Source organism: Drosophila obscura, unplaced genomic scaffold (genome assembly GCF_018151105.1).
Source record: "Drosophila obscura isolate BZ-5 IFL unplaced genomic scaffold, ASM1815110v1 contig_1, whole genome shotgun sequence".
Lineage (NCBI taxonomy): Eukaryota > Metazoa > Arthropoda > Insecta > Diptera > Drosophilidae > Drosophila > Drosophila obscura.
The window spans coordinates 2,646,584-2,664,293 of record NW_024542679.1 but is presented as its reverse complement, the minus strand read 5'-3'; the positions used below and the strand labels follow the sequence as shown (position 1 = coordinate 2,664,293).

At 46.8% G+C, this 17,710-nt stretch overlaps 1 protein-coding gene across 3 annotated transcripts in view; it reads right to left on the bottom strand.

The window, feature by feature from the left end:
* LOC111079983 (helicase POLQ-like) overlaps positions 1–17,710 on the bottom strand; it is a 65,942-nt gene that overhangs the window by 3,119 nt on the left and 45,113 nt on the right. For 2 of the 3 annotated variants that reach the window (XR_005967934.1, XR_005967940.1), the window contains exon 10: positions 15,817–15,876. The gene's annotated coding sequence lies outside the window, so the exon portion shown is untranslated. Of the gene's footprint in view, positions 1–15,816; positions 15,877–17,710 lie in introns of those variants that run through there. The other variant, XR_005967936.1, reaches the window with a different exon arrangement.

Sequence of the window (17,710 nt, the reverse complement as noted above, 5' to 3'; positions counted from 1 at the left end):
TGTAAAACAAAGAGTAAGAGCGCAAAAAAATGTCAATGTCTTTTACAGCGAAGAAGCAGAGCAGCAGCTGACCCGTAGATAAATGAGGAGCAAGGGAACGGGGAGGTGAATTGGATAAAGCGCAAACAACAGCAGAGCCAGGCAGGCACTGCATAAACGTAAAGGTTGTTGTTTGTGCACGAGAGAGCATTGGCGATGGGATCCGTACTAATGTCGTGACAATGAGAAGTACGGACAGCTAGAAGAAAGGCAGAACAACACAGCAATAGCTAGAATACAGGTAGATCAGACCAATGAATATTACAGATCACCCAACCAAAGGCTCACGCTTTCATCTCAAGGGCCCTGCTGCTGCTGTGGGTTTTCGCGCAACATAAAAATAAAGTTTCACATGCATCGCATCGGATGTCGGCTTACATTTTATTTACTTCTTTTCCTTTGCTGTGCTTCGTTTTCTGTAAACTTTATGCGTTCCACGTTTTTTTTATCGCCTGCATTTACAATTCAATGTCACACCGGACACCGGGCCTTACGTGGCTTTTGTTTCTCTTTTGAAATCGCCAAATTAAACCAAAAGAAGAAGGTGGAGAAGCTGCAACAGATTGTAAGATATTTTGCAGTGTAACCGGTTGGGGCGGACTCGGGACACTCCTCCATTAACGCTTGGCCGCAGACTCAATGCAGTTTCAATGTTAAATTTAGCCTGCAACCTGACCTTGAGACTTCAGCTGCGCCTGCCATTGTCGGTCGGTCGTCTGCTGATGCTGTGGCTGCTGTACAAGTACGAGTTATGTTGTGCCCATCAAGTTTTACGAGTATGAACTTGCTTGGTCGATAATAGTTGTTATTAAACCAAAAACATAATGTAAGTACAAATGGTGTGGTGGAAGGGTGGGGCAAGTGGAGATCATTAATAGTCTAGATTTTTCTCAATGCGATGTCTTTGTTGTTTCGCTTGAAAGAAGCTCGTTTGGAATCCATTGGTTCTCAGCTGAATTTGAGTGCTTGTGAGGTCTTTGTTTGTGTCTTTGTATTCCGAGACAGATTGCTCCATGGCAAATTCTGAGCATCTTTAAATGTAAAACTAACCTTCAGCTAAAGCTAATCTAGGTTTATGGGCTTACATACATATGTATGTATCTTGAAAACGACGTTTAATATTTGTATGGTTTTTTTCAGTGCTCACAGTGTCAGTATTTAAGGCCGTTTATGACGATTTCTTTTATTGATAAGTTCTCTACTTTGAATTCTAAGTTAATGCTGTCTGAAAAGTTCCTCTATAGCTCTGATATTCTTATATTGATTTTGGTTCACGTAATTTTTATTTTCTGCTTTTCGGCTACTGGCAACAGTGGAATGTGTGGAAACTTAATAACTTTGGAGGTTATGCCGATTGTTTATCGATAAGCGTTTCGAATTATGAGCGAGGGCTGCCTCAAAAGTTCTACCATAACTCATAGTTATGTTAATTTACCATAGAAATGACCCTCGACTAACTAGAATCTAGGTTTGTGTGCTTATCATCTGTAGAACAACAACACTTTAGAACATGAGAACATTTTTTTATGACGAATCGTTGACACACAAGCGAGATCGCACCTCACGTTCCGCTGATTTTGAACAGAGATCAATGCTAAGTGATATGTAATTAAAGGGGGGGCAGCAGCAGCGGGTGGGAATTCAAATACATTTTAATCACAGTATTTCTCTGATATTTTGTTGATTTAGCACTTGAGACTTTTGTTTTTACATCCCAGCCGTCCACTCAAGCGATGTTTGTTCATATATATATATATACATATTTATAGAGGTGTACCACCCGATATAGTATAGTAGCAAAAGTGTGGCCATAGATAAAATGCAAATTCCCGTTAATTGAATGCCAAACAAAAGCGCAGTGGCACTGCCAGCAACAACATCGAAAGCCGAGAGAGACAGCGAAAGAGAGCGGGCGATAGTGGGGGCTGTTTGAAAAATCAATTAGCAGCATAAAATGCTTTTTGGGGGGACTGTGGGGATGGCTTAAAGCCGTACCTGGGTTAGTTTTTGTAATAGTCTTTGTTGCTCTTCCACGGGGCTATCACTTGGCTGTTGCCGGTTAAAGCAGAGCAACAGAGAACGGCATAGAGACAGTACAGGGTAAATCTCCTCCAGCCATATCTAGAGAATGGCCAGAAGAGAGAGAGAGAGAAAGCAATGCAAAAGGGCAGGAAAGGGAAGGGAAGGGAGGAAAGTGCAGTGGAAAACCGCAGCTGCTGCTTTAAATTTATGCCAACGCGGCATTAGAAGCATGGCTTGCGGTTAAATGGGTAGAAGATAGACGGGGGCGGGGGTGTATATGGGGTTCAGGCAGGGTGTATAGCCAGCCATATTGGCTAGGTATTGGTAACATGTCTGTGCAGGTCCCCGTCGCTGTGTGGTGGGGGGTGGGGAAATGCAAGAAATCAAGGCTTTAGTTGCGGCGGTCGCAACGAAAAATGGCGAAGCGCTTTATGAATATTTATAACACAATGGAGCATGAAAAAGTTCGTTCAGAGGTAACTGGAGAGTGAGGAATAAGGGGGGTAGGGGTGAATGAATGCATATATGTATGCATTGAGGCGTTGGGCGTGTCCTGGTCCGGGCTCAACCGACTGTTATCGATATCAATGCTAGCAATTGACAGGGACATGGCTGCATAAGAGGATCAAGGGGCCAAAGGAAGAATAAATAAAAGAGGTTCAGAGTTGTAATGGATTAAACGGAGAGAGGAGAGATAGGAGGTTTGATTAATATCCATTTACTAATTAGTTTAGCTTACCCATTTTCCCCTCTGCCAAACACGCCTCTGTCTTGCACATCTCCTCCAAAAAGCTGCTCGCGACTTACAATGCAAATGAAAATGCCAAAAGCAGGAAAAGTGCTACCCCTCCCATGCACTGCTCCTGCTGCTGCATCAGCTTCCTGTGCATTCATCCTCGCACTTAGATTGCCAATAAATTAATACTTGAACAGAATCCCATTCGCAGTACGAGCGAGTGCTTCGGCAAGGGGGAAATAAGACTGACATACATTTCGTAAAAATATTTAATTTTGCAAAAATGCCAATCGAACTAAGCATCAGCACATCGCCACCCCCACGCACACTTGCAACCCAAAACTTATCTCCATTTCCACACTTCGGCGCTTAATATTGCGCATACGCAGTGTTTTCCATACTCTACCCGCTGCCACTCCTTCAACTATTAATCGAATTGCAATAAAAAGAAATGGCTGCCAGCAGCGAAAACTTTTAAATTAAAAAACTGTACCAAAAATTATGAAATTTTCAATTTCAATTCAACTATTGATTGTTCAAGTGCGGGTGGAGGGGTCCAGTCCATAGATTCGGTGCCTTGTCCGGAGCACGTGCGCGGCGCCATCTAGCGGTCGTTGCATGCAAATTGCCAAATCAGTGCGTGACTTGCAAAAATACAAAAAACTAAAAAAAAATATATCTAAAAACCCCGACAGTAATGCAAACTGTTAGCTATGACAAAGCAAACTTAACTAGCGGTTATTTAGTTGATTTTTTGTGCGTACAAAAATTTGGGGTAGAAGTGGCAAGTGGCACGCGGCACGCACGTGTAACACCTTACAAAAGAGTGATAAAAACTGACCCAATCTCTGGGCTTTTCAAGTTAACAGAATGCCCAAAGCTAATGGTTATATCATTTGCCATGCCACCGCCCCCGCCCCCACCCAAGTCCCCGCCTTTGCGTAATGTGTGTCCAGCCATTCATGACTTCGTTTAATGGCCCTCAAGCAGCATCTCTTTCGCAGTGCTTTCTGTGTCTGTTTCTGCTTTGGCTTCGTTCATTTTTCCCTCGTTTTTGTTGCCAATTTGAGCAACTGTCAAAGTCAAAGACCAACAGAAGAGCACAGTTACGTTACCATTCGGGATCGAAGCATTTGATACTCTTGCTTGCTAAACAGGTAGAGCATAGGTAATTGGCAATGGCATATGCATTGCATTAGTAAACTGCAGCTCGAAGGAAGTGTTGTCCGATCGCTCACTTCTATTTTAGATACCTTGGGACTTGGGACTTTCTGCATTGCAAATCGTTCCGCAAACAGCAAATTTGAATACCTCCACTGGGCAGTGTACACTGTACACCCACAAGACAACTCGTACTCGTGCTGGTTGTACCCATCGCTTGACTGCGCTTCCCTGCTAAAAACGTTTGTCCACTCTGCCAGGCAATCCTTTGTGCTTGGCGCCCAATTGTGATGCATTTTAAATGGCATTTCGTATTGGCATTTGTAAACACATCTATCGCCAAAGTTATTTCTTAAATTTATACTTTTATGTGGAGGGTGCAAAAGTAGAGCAAACTTCTGCCATGCCTTCGATTCGATTCGATTCTATTCCTTTTCGGAATTGAGTGTCAAAAGTTTTTTTGTGAGTCCTTGGAGTTTATTGGTTTGTTTGCTTTTTGGTCGAGAGAGCTGAAGTTTTTGGCAGGAGTGGAGGGGGGAGGAAATAGTTTGTGCGGTCAACTAATCGATTTGGACAGTTTACAACATGTTTATCATAAGTATTTGACCAGACCAGACCAGACCAGAGCAGACCAGGCCAAGAGAAATATTTATATCAATTGGCTGGAAAAGCAAACTCGCCGCTCGAGTTGGTTGGTTGCATGACAGCGCAGGAAAAGGACCTCGAGAGAGAGTTGTGTAAATTTGTGCTTTTATTCGTTTTATTGTAATTGAAAGTGGGTTAGAATTGATGGCAGTAAAAGTTAAGTTTGCCTGCATTGGCAATATAATCAATTGGTTCAACTTTAAATCATCCAAAAAGGATGGAAAATACGAGTCCAGCATTCTCTTAGGGGAAGTATCATGCGAAAGAATGGCATCAAAGGGATCATAGGAGAAGGATGTTTTCCTGGGGTTTCCCTTGAACTCCCCGCTTGGTTTTGCTGCTCCTTTTCATTTGCCTGTAGGTACTTTTCGCATTCTTCATCTGCTCTTCACATTCCGCTGTCTTTCCCGTTTTGAGGCTTTTTCCCCGCGCCCATCCTGGCATTTAGAATTTATGTCAAATTAGCGCACGACTCAATGACAAATGCGCGGAGCTGTAGCGCCAGCGAGCAGCGACAGCGAGCCATAGAAAAGGCCGCAAAGAATGCAATTTTTGCCAGACCAGAAAATAACAGAGAGGGAGAGAGAGCGACCGAGCAACTTGCTTGCTTGCTTCCTTCCTTCGGCCTGCACTGCTCTTGGCTCTTGGGGGCAACGGAAATTAGTTCAACGGCACTCAAAACGGCGGCAGTTAAACGTCGCCTAAGACTAGAGTGCAGAGCAGCCAAATCCATCCCATCCCGTTCCGTCCAGCTGCATCCTCCTACTCCTGCAGGACTGCAACTTGTCCGCCAGCAGGCACTTGTTTTTTATAGCGCCAAGAGGATGGAAGGCAGCGGCAGCGGCAGCGGCAGCGGACATTTGAAGATGATGTAGTGCGGACATAAACATAAATAATGGCAATGCGCAGTTATTACTTTTCTTGGTCTTCATCGCGGCTCTCCTCAGTTCTGGGGTCTGCTCTGGCTCTGGTTCTGGCTCTGGTTCTGGTCTGGGTCTACGTCCTTGGGCTGTGTGATGCTTACATAAAAATTAAATGTTCTCGTTCTACTGAGAAGAAGCTGTAGGAAATTGCAAGCTCCACTCCACCACACCACACAGCTTCATCTTATTCGTTCTGTTTTGCTGCGTCCCCCATTGGGTTTCTGCTCTCTTTTAATTGCATTCTGACTGCCGCATCAAATGGCAACCGCTATCCTAATGGGTTAATTGGGCTTGAGGCAAGATGATACTGCCCCCCTCACTCTCCCACTCTCCCTGTTGCAGTTGCTGGCTCTTCCCTGCAGCAGCTGCTGATTTATATGTCCTGGCAAATTGACAAACGATTCGCGCTTAATGGAAAAGTTACTCATGCGCCCTGGGTTACAGGCACGGACGATAATGCCTGGCGCATTATTAATATTCATTTCGGTGCACATAATTTCCACATATGTCAGGGCGGGGCCAGTCCAAGAACAAGAGCGCAATAAACAGAAGCAATTGCCATGATTTGCCAAAAGTTGCCTACAATTCCAGCGACTGCTGCTCCGACTCTGACTGGCGCTGCAGACAGGAGGCAGCTGAATGCAGATTGCAGATTGCATATCCTGGCAACAGGATGCACACGCCCCAGCCCCAGCCCCATGCATTAACAACAATCCTCACACCCAGACCCCGAAATCCCAGCCATAACATCCGCCACCGCCCACCTGATCCCTGCCACAATCCTAGCAGCCAAAAACATAAACAATAAAGAGTGCCCTGCCGCAGAGAGAGAGAGATAGAGAGAGAGGAGAGGAAAGCAGGCCAAGAGGTGAGAGATGGCAAGGGGTAACGCACTCCGCTAATGCACCAAAAACTGCATCCACTACTCTTAGACCCCCGCCCCCGCCCCCGCCCTCGCCCTCGCCGCCCACCCCATTTACTTAACAATATTTTCCATTGTTGTTGAGACGTTGCAGGTGTTTGCTGAAGCATATCAAAAATATATATAGACGCCATTGCAGCGACTCTGGCTGGAACCTCAAGCCAGGAGCAGCCACGGCGTGCGGGAGTGAGGTTAGCCCAACAAAAGGAGCCATGAAGATGTCTGCGGCAAGGAACTAGTTCAGAGCACCCACAGGAGCAGCAGAGCTAAACAATAAAAACAGAGATATTCGTAGGGGGGTACCAAATTGAACTATTTCGCGCAGATATTTCTTTTATATTTCCTTCCACTGTAAAGTAATGTTTTTAATTGTCTTTGATCTATAGTAGAACATTCAGACTGCTCTCCGAGTCGGAACCAGTTGCTGCCTAAAAGTAGGCAACATTTCTGGCATTTGCCATATGCACTGCAAGAAAGGAGGAATCGCTTCTGCATCTTGGCCTCAGCTCTGTTCTCCGCTCTCCCCTCTCCGCTCAGCCCCCTTTGCTGCTCCTTTCTCCGCTCCGCTCCGCTCTGCTTGGCTGACTTGCCTTAATTATGAGTTACTTTTGTGCAGGCATTTTCTTAGTTGCTCTTACCCCTGCCCCTGCCCCTGCCCCTCCCGTATGCGTTGTTTGCTTTTTTGTGTAGTTTAAATCAACTGAGGTGAGGGGTGGGCGGAGCGGGGCGGGGCAGGCGCCAGGAGAGAGGCAATTGCTTGGGCTTGTGTTTGCCTTTGGGCCACAATGGCTGAGGGGTGGTGGGTGCTGGCCTGGCCGGGCCTGGGCCTGGGCTGGCACTCTTTTACAACAAAGCAGACGAAAGTCGCTCACGGCAAATGCCGCATTTGCAGCAGCAGCAACAGCAACAGCAACAGCAGGTGCAGGTGCAGCAGTAGGAGGCATGCAGCATGATGGAGGGAGCAGCCAGTAGCCAGGAGCCAGGAGCAGCAGCACGACGTCTGCGGTCGGGTCATTCAGGGGGGTGTCAGCTGCTTATGCTGTGTAATTCCGCGTAAAATGCACAAAGGGACAACCCCTGGGCGTGGGGGGTCCTCCCGCCTTGAACCGCACCGCTTCCACCTGCATGACACCTGCCATTGTTCACAAAAAGTAGACAATAGACAACCACAGAGCAAGGAGGTGGGCAAATGTATGCAGCGGCAGGAGTGGTAAAAACTAAAGGCACAGGCACAGGCAGAGCGGAGAGCGGTGCGGCATGCTTTAGGCCCAAGAAAATTTCATAAAACATTTAAATGGCATCCAAGCAACCATCCCCAGGACCTCTAATTGATTTCTCCAAGCAGGCAAAAATTAACCCAAGAACGTCGACAAATTTGACCCACTTTCCAGCCAAGGGAAAAGGTCCAACAAAGAAAAGGCCCCCCGCCCCTACCCAGCCACCCACTTAAAGGTTAAGCAAATGACATAAATTTCTAATCAGTTTATGTGGGCAGGGGTTAAAGCTGAAAGAAAGCCGCCACAATGTGGTGGAGGGGGAATGGGGGAGGTTCAAGGCTTAATAGATTTAAAATGCAAAACTCACAGCAGAACACGGACTGGCACAGACACATTCTAAGCATAATTTCCGTGCAAAATAGCTGCCATTTTGTGCAGTTAATTTCCCATTTCCTTTCCCTTTTGCCACTGTTCTAAATTCGATTTAAATTTATTTGTGGGTGGGAATGGGGCGCTGCCCGCCATCAGCTGCTGACCGGAAATGCAACAGGAAATCAGTGTGCAATGCCAGAGTAAATGTGGCAGCCACGCCCATAGCCGACTAACTGCCGATGGACGACGCCTACCGCACATGCGGCACGTTTTCCCATTGCACATTTTGCGTTGAATAAACTTTGGCTGGCAGGGCAAAGGAGCAGCAGCAGCAGAGGGAGGAGCAAGAGGAAGAGCAGTCGAAGGAGCAAGAGCTGAAGACCCAAACGGCTCTCACACAAAGTCAAAATAAGTCAAGCTGGAAATATTTCGCATTCGCATGCCTGGCACCCCTTCCACTCCTGCTTCAACGCAGAGCTAACAGGAACAGGAACAACTCCGGGGGCCATTTTGTTATTACAGTTGCTGCAATTTCAGCGTCGACGTTTTGCTGCTTTAGCAACAATTACAACAGGCAGGCAGGCAGGCAGGCAGGCAGAGAGGCAGGCAGCGAGAGAGAGAGAGAGATAGAGAGAGAGAGAGGCATTGGGCCCAGGCCAGGCCAGGCAGGAAGTAGAATCAACCGAACTACCAGCGAAGGACAAAAAAATACAAGGCAAGAAAAATAGAAGCACCCTGTTGCACAAGTTGCAACAGGGGGTGGGGGCGCAGAAGGAAGAGGCAGTGAAAAGTTGGGTCGGTGACTTGCCGCCACTCAAGAGAAGCAACAGTCCGCAATCACAACATGCCACTGCACCCACAGACACATATACATACTACATATACACTTGCCACACACACACACACACACACATACAGTATACAGTATACAGTATACAGTTACACTTCACCCACATTTGTCTTCCGGCCATGACAGCGTCAGTAAATTGAAAATGGCGACCAAATGTACAGCAACAGCAAGCAGCAAAGTTTACGAGACGGTAACGGTAACGTGACTCTCTCTCTCTCTCACTCTCTCTCACTCTCTGTTCTGTGCTGTTCTGTGCTGTTCTCCCTGTTGGACATTCTCTTTTGGAGTGGGAATATCAACAAGGCAACCTTCAGACGGTTAACAGTTTTCCAATTCCCGCTACATGACGCATCTCATTGCTTTGGCCAAGAGCGATGCGATGCCATGCCATGCCATGCCATGCCAAGCGATGCGATGCATTGCGCTGCTGCGATGCTAAGCGAAGCGATGCGTGTCCACCGCCCGATAGCGGAGAGCGACTAGAGATGGGAGAGCTTTGAGTGCGATAGCCAGGAAATCGATTGATCGAATGAAATGCAAAAGTGCGATCGGAAATAGCAGATGGAAATGATCGTAGCTCAAGTCTGTCTTTCGGAGCGGAGTTGCAGAATAATCGAAGAATAGAAAGATTAATTCTAGTTTGCTCAATCATCGTACAGCCTCTTTGAATAGGAATCTCTTACTCTTTTTTTAAGATCTGTCGTATCGTGCTGCCAGCTAACGCATCTCTAACATTTTCCCATCTTGCATCGCTGTTTACTTTGCGTGTCCCATGGCTGTTGCGAATGTTTCGGCTACACAGCATCAGGACCACGTCCAGTTACAGTTACAGTCCAGTCTTCGTTCTGCTTAATTGTATGCGACTGGAACTCCCGGATCCGCCTTCGCCTTCTCCTGGCCCCGACACGACATTCAATCGCCTGCCAAAGTGCGGCAATTGACATTGATCAGCGCTGACCTTAACGTGAGTAAGGAGTGGGGGCTACGACAGGAGGGAGACTACACCTGACAAGTGCCACCCATCATACGGCCCATCCACTGGGACTCTGCTGCTGCTGCTACTCCTCCTCCTGCTCCTCCTACCATTGCTGGTCGCTTAATGCGCTTAAAACGAGACACAATGAGAGTGACAAGGAGCAGGGAGGAGTGGCAGTGGCATTCTCCGCCTCATCATTATGCAGATGGAAACACGGGGAATGCTCGGTCCGGCCCGGTCCGGTCCGGTCCGGTCCTCAAGGCATGCAAATGGAATGTGAAAAATGCGCCTACGACAAAAGTCTATCCGCTGTATAGGTGGATCTGGTCGGTGGATTGGGCTGGGATGGGGTGGTGTGGGGAGGAGATCTGCATGATAATGAGTTTCCCAGGCCCAGGCCCACTCCTTACCCCTTCTGTGCGGAGTAATTGCGGAAAATGAATTAAAGGCAATTTGCGGCGCAGAAGAGGATGGAAGAGGAAAACCTGGGGAAACATGCGTTTGGTAGTAGGAAAGCCAGGGGCAAGAGCAGAGAGAAGCTCGGGAGAAGCCTGAGTGAGCAACAACAAAATGGCAAGTGAAAGCAAACAACGTAAGCGGCCTGTAGGAGAAGGAGAAGACTGTAGGAGGAGACTGTGGGAGCTGCAGCAATGTTACAGGAAGCTGCCTCAATGCAGCAGCAGCAACATCAGCAGCAGCAGCATCAGGAAACAGGATGAGTCTGAGTCTGAGGAGCAATCGCAACATGTAAATGCTAGATGCCATGCCCTTTCTGCTTCTCCTTCTCCAACGCCAAAGCCTCTTTCTAGCTCTCAACGTGTGCATATGTGTGTGTGTGTGAGTTTGTGTGTGGAAATTGCATTTAAAAAGCTAAAAGAAAAGCGGATGCAACAATTTGCCATTGTGCCACTGTCAGTCGGTGGAGGAAGCTGCCACCAAAGGGAAGAAGGGAGGAGGAGGAGGATACAGCAGAGTGATGAAGAAGATTGAAGCCACCGGGGAAGAAGTGAGCAGAGATCCGGGAGCTCCTACACCGTACCTTTTCAATGGCTGTCAGCGTCTGTCCTCGTGACTTTCCTCAGGCAATTTAAGCGATTTCAAAGTCACACGAGGAGCAGACAACTGCCACACATGGCGGCAGAGGCGTTTGAGCAGGTGGCGCAGGGTGCGGGGGGATTGGGTGGTGGCACTGAGTGGTGAAATATAATGAAGGCAACCCTGATGTGATAAGTATTTATGTATGCTGCTGTGGCAAACAGAGATTGTGGCAGGAAGCATGCCTCCAAATGCAGCAAGGAACTGGAAATCGGTTCATTGTTTTACCCCCCCAATGAATTGTTCAAGCGATTACCTTACCACAGGAGGAAGAACAATATTAGTGAAATATTTGACAGATAACTTTCCCATGGGATCCTGCCCCCAACCCCTCCCCCCTTGTGCACTTTGCCTGGCCAATTTTTAGCAGACATTTTTCGTACAACACTAATTTGATTTTAATTTGTTTACTTTGTCGTATTGTTATTTGGGTTTTGTTTGCTTGTTGTTTCGTGTTTAATTAAAAATTCATTTGTTCAGTGAACACAGAGCGATAGAGCAGAGAGAAAGAGAGACAGAGAGAGAGAGATAGAGAGACAGACTTAATTATAACAGTCGCTGCGGCTGGGGCTGCATATAAATTACAACAAATATAACTCAATTACGAGAACTGTCGATGGTCGTCGCACAAAACCCTCGTATAAACCCTCATTGAACCACTCGCTTTCCACTGCCACTCCCACTCCCAGTCGCTACTCCCCCTCCACCCCTTCCCACGATCAACTGTAATGGAAAACATGCGCTTTCCGTTTCCGCTTTTACAGTTGATTTTTGCCAGCCAACTTTTTTTGTTTTAACTTTTTATTTCCGCTTCGATTGAGCATTAAATGTATATAAATTTTGGTCTAAAATAAAGCCAGAAAACAAAACCTATTAATGTCGAGCACATGCATACAGATAACACACACACACACACACACACATACACATATATATCTGTATGTATATAGAGAGACATTTACAATGGCGAAAGTCGAAAGCAAATAAACAGTAAATTTGCATAATCAATTTGTTTACTGATTCGTATAGTAGAACTATTTTAATTACGTTTACGCTTGAACCTCATTTCACAGTGCAATAGAGATAGTGATACGCTACACAGATAGAGAGAAGAGAGAGAGAGAGAGGTAGAGAGAGAGAGAGGTAGAGAGAGAGAGAGAGAGATAGTCATCATGTGTGTGTGTTTGTGTGGTGCAGAGATGGCTACCAATTTGCCAAACAAATCAACCAACAATCAGCAAACAAAAGCAAAATCATTTCCCTATCTCTATCTCTATTGCTCTGCATGGCCGTGTCCTTTTTTATATGTAAGCATTTGGGCAAATATTTATCAATATTTAACTGGCTTTATATTAATCAACAAATCAACAATCAACAATTTACAACAACAGAAACAAAAGCAACAATTAGCCAGCCAGCCATCTTTGTGATATTTGCGAAATCTGTGACTATGTGCCGCACAAAAAATGCTCCATACTTTCAGGCATTCACATAAATTGCCTTTTAATGGAGGCCACCGTATCGCATCCCACACACAGCAGCAAATGGGGGGCCTGGACATGGCCAGAGTTGAGTGGGTACCGAATGGTTCATTGGCGGATTCTTTATGGCTGAATAAACGCTTACAATGCTAAAAGCCAATTATTCAAAAGGGTTTTTTTGTTTGTTGTTAAGTTATTAAGAGCGGGGAGTGAGAGCCAAACATAGTTATCGCTTGAGCAGATAATCTGCTAGTCTTTCTCTCCACTTAAAGAGTAGAAGGTTCCGTTTTGGTTTGGCTGGTTCTGTCAGCGCTAAAAGCAAACTCCATCAACCGTCAGAGCTTCAAGGCAGTGGCCCCAATGAGGGCCTCAATGACAGACCAGACACTTGTCGAGCAGCTGCGATGATGCAGCGCCCGGCGAGCCACAACTAATGTCCAGCAACCAGCCTAAGCACTCACCTCGTGTCAGGGACACGCTCTCGCAGCTCTCATGGAGCAGCACCACTGGCCATTGGGCTGTTTCCAGTTGGCAGTCAATCAGGGGCGGCGGCTCTATCTGTGCAGGACGGAGGGGCGAGACGAGACAACTTCAAAAACGGCGCAGTGCAAAATTTGTTAAGTGGCTACAAGTGGGGCAAAGGACATGGGAGATGCGAGAGGGCAGTACTTGCAGACCATTGCAGACAGGAGGCACTAGACCAGGACCAGGACACGAACACGGACACGGACATGGACATGGACACCGACCAGGACAGGGTGTCAACCGCAGAGTAAAGTGCAGCGGCAAATGTTCCCAAACAAGGCCGGAAAACTTTCAGCGGCTGTGGTGCCGCTCCGCGCGCTCGCTCTCCGCTGATTAAATCAAATAAAAAGTTTTGCCATCCCATCGGTAATTGGAATTGGACAGGTGGAGGAGCAGAGGGGTTTCCCCGCAACAACAGGAGAGCTGCTCGCCTTCGTTGAACGTTGAACGATGAAATAAGAAATCTCTTCTCAATTGCAATCATAAATTTTATGTGCTAGCCACAACAAGAACTTGGGGCAAAAGAAATAATAATTAAATCACTGTGAATGATGGCAGATAAATCTCACTCTGGAAGACTGCACTTCCCTGCCCTCCGCTCCCTGCCGCACTGTGCTCCTGGGAAACGGCAAACTTTTGGACAACTGTCGAGTCTGGGAGCAGGAGATAGCCATGGAGAACGTCACTTGAAAAACTTTGATTAAAATCCTTTTGAAGTGCAAACAAATAACGCGAGAGACAAAAGTAGTTGCTGGGGGTGTTAAGAAAGGGAGGGGAGCACAGGGGAAGTGTGAAGTGTGAAGAGTAAAGAGCAAGAGAGAGTGAGAGAAGGGAATCCTTCTAGGCGAGAGTCAATGTGTGTCCGCACTTTTTGAAGGCTAAGCCAAGTGCACACGAACTCTAACATTTGCATTTCTGTCGCTCTTGCTTTGATACCCTCGAATGGAAGTGCATTGGGAAGGGGATATAAGACTCGGCAGGCAAGAAGTGTGAGTGGGCAGGGCAAGCACGGCAAAATGTGTCCTACTTGCTAAATGAACGATCCATGGAGAGACTCCTCCTCTTACTCTCTATTCACGCAACTAACAGCCCCAGTAAATGTACTCCCTAGGTCATCAGTTAGTCCAGTTCCCTTTTTCCTTTCTTCCTGTTTGCAGTGCTGCTGTCCCTTCTCTTCTGCTTCTTTTGTTGTTGCTGCTGCTGCTGCTGCTGCTCTCCTCCGAATAATTTTTTGCTGTTGCTTTGCGCTAAGCTTCACTAAATCCGTCTGTCGCGACAAAACCCAACAGCAGCAGAAGCAACAACAACAACAGCAGCCTCAGCAGCCAGAAGAACCGCTAGCCACAGCAGCAGCAAAGCGAAGAAGCAGCACAAGCAGGACAGCAAGTGTTGGACGAGAGAGAGAGAGAGAGACGAAGCAGAAGAGCAGCAGCAGCCGCAGCAGCAGAGGCTAGAAGAGAATGTTGGCAGAATGTTAGAGCAGCAAGGCAAATGACAGGCAGTACTGCTGAGTGTTAAAGCAGCAAAGCAGCAAAGCGGCAGACTGCAGTTAGAAGTGCTAGCAGGGAACGTGTGAGGAATGGACCATAGGAGGACGAGGAAGACCAAGAGCAACCATGACGACGCCGGCGACAATGCAATAACTCATGTGCTCCTGTTGCTGTTGCTGCTTCTGCTGCTGCTGCTGTTGGATGTTGGTCATGATGACACTTTGGTTGTTGCTTGCAGCTTCCCATCTACTGGCCCCCTTGTACCCAATGTCCCGCTTCCTAGCGCTTTGTGCTTTGGCAAAAGTTTTGTTTGATAGTCCCACAATTGCAAAAGTTGGCCACGTTCTTTGAGCCGTGGAGTCGTAGAGCTGTAGAGCTGTGGCGCCGCCCCTGAGCTCGGGATCCTTCCTGGCTTAAATGCATTTTAAGTTGCCGCTGCTTGGGCGGGCATCAACTTTAATAAAATGCCACACATATGAAGCTTGTTTACGGCTCTTCCACTTGTTGTTATACCCTGGCAGAACGGGTATGCTGATTGTTGCGTAGCAGTGGCAGAATGCCAAGTGAAACTAAAAGCAAGTACGAATCGCAGACAACAGATCTTTACGTTAGAGTATTTGTAGCTTCTGCAGAAGCGATCAATCGGAACAGAACGAGAGACACAACCGGACACAAATCGATCTCTGAGGGTATCTGAAGCTGCGGCCCCCAAAGGCAATCCTTTCTTGCTTGTTTTGCAGTTGCTGTTGCTGTTGCTGGTTGCTGTTTTTGTAGTTAAGTGCACTTGAGAGCGCTTTAAACTTGGAGGCCAAGCGATAAGGATACGCAACTTGCACTCGAACTGAAGTCATCCCTTGCCTCTACTCGAGCAGCGCCCCACCCCACCCCCTTGCATGCTTTTGTGCACCGTGACGTATGAGCAATGTTGGGGTTTCGCTTGCGCTTTATCATACGCACCATGAGCCAGAGCCAGAGCCCGAGACTGAGACCGAGACCGAGCGCGAGCACGGAGAATATGTTTGTGTTGTCTGAGCAGTGCAGTGCAGGGCAGGGCAGGGCAGGGGCATGAAATAGTGCAAGAGTTTGCCAGTCATCATCATCCCGGCTCGGCTCCACTTGAAGGTCGTCTAAGTAAGTTTCCCCGAGTCTGTCAAAAAGCATTCTAAAGATTCTTCCCGGCTCTCGGGGGCTTCAACAATTTCTAGCTTTTGTGTGTGGCCAAACAGAGGGAGATAAGACTTTTGGGCATTTTATGGTTATGGGGCAGGTTGGCAGGGAAATAACTTTAAGATTGCGCAGAAATGAAGCAGACAAGTTTGCGGTGACATGCACAGGAAAAGCTCTCTTGGGCGGAACACTTACGGTGCAAATATGTTTTCCTAGCAACAAGGATGTGCGCCCGAAGGAACTGCAATTGTCAGCCTGAAAAGAGAAGAGAAATGGGCCTGTAATATTTGGAATCAAATGAAATTCTACTGATAATACTCATATTCTAGGCATAGGCGATCACCTCCAACCCATCCATCCATCCATCCATCCATCCATCATCATCACTCACAATACAAAATTCCCGCAACACTTGCAACCTTTTCCTCGGCGACCCATCATATATCATTCGAGGACAAATGCGCTGTATGATGGGTAGGGGCCCGTGACAGACTCTCGGTTCACAAGTTGAAGAGGTTAAGAATGAAGTACGTACACCCCCTGCCTAGTGCCTTCTTTCCCTTGCAGCAAAGGGGAGCCCTTTCAATGCGTGCCAAACACTTGAGAGACCCCGAACCGGAGACTGAATGGGCCCGTGCTTCCACAGTAGTCGAGTCGAGTGTCTAAATGTCACGTTTAAATTTATGTTGCAACAACAATAACACACAGCCACGGAAAAAAATATGCAGCGTAAACAAAAACAGTTATGACAACAATGGAAGCAACAAAAAAGCAAAGAACTATGACAACCAACCCCTGCAACAGCAACAATTACTGAAACAACACACAGAAGGCAAAATGTTGCCGTGTGTCAGATGGTGGGGCCGAGAGTAATGGAGATGGTGCAGCAGGGGCTGGGAAGGGCAATGCGAATGAGATGCGGGTGCAACTGTCACCAAAACAATGTTAACCAAAATGGCAAAAATGAAACAACAACAAAAATTGTGCAGTCAGAAAACCTAGGAGAAAAAATATTTTTCCCACAACAAAAAAAAAGGATGGAAAACGAAACAAGCAACAACAACAACAACAAAAAATGATTGGAATACATTAGAAATTGTCTCTCGTTTGTTGGTTGGAAGGAAGGGACCAGGTGAAAGTGCGGGGGGTTACTATTATGTGAATGAAATGAATGAAGAATACAAAAGGGTGAAGGCGGTGGAGGGGATTAGAACTTGCTTTGATAACATACCTGGAGGATGTTGATTGAAAACGAAACTTTCAGCTGAAATTTGTTACAATTTGTGGAAATTCTCTCAATGTGGCAAGCTTTTGCTCAATTACGGACTTCCTACCCTCCACATATTTCCACAAACATATTTAATGATTCTCTGCTGAAAACTTTGCGCACATTCATATCAAAATTAAGTCTCTGCTCTCTCCCTTTGGACATTTTCCACAGAATATTTCTTAATTTTCAAACAATTTTCTGCACAATTGCGTTGTGCTTTTGGATGCTTCCTTCCATAAGTATCAAATGTCCAGCATTTTAAGAGGGGCACCAGCAACAGGACGAGGACATGGACATGGACGAGGAACAGACCTAACCCCTCCATCGGCCATTAGCCTTATGTTTATATCATTAACAAAGTTATACGAAATTCAACTACTCTAATTATTTTTCCGTTTTTGGCTTCTTTTTTCGCATACTTTTTGGTGGAGGGGAGGGGGCGTGCACAAGGAGCTGCTATAGTCGAAGCTGAGTCGAGCAAGCGGGAACTTTGGGGAGAGTAGAGAGCGTGAGAGTGAGCAGCCAGGCAGGCAGGCAGGCAAGCTTTCTGCCTTAGAATTAAAGCGAGAGAGTGGGTGAGCCATGTCATTGTGGCCTGCTGTCATGGCAAGCGATGGAAAGGGGACTGTGGCGGGGTCATAGTGCGTTTTACATGCGAATGTTGCCTTAACACAGATAGAACAACAGCACAGCTAAAAACACACACACGCACACCAACAATAGCAGCAGCAGCAGCAGCAGAGACAGCGTTTGTGTTGTTCTTGTTGTTCTCGTTGTTCCTCCATTATTATTTCTGCTGCTTTGTTCTTGTTCTTGTTC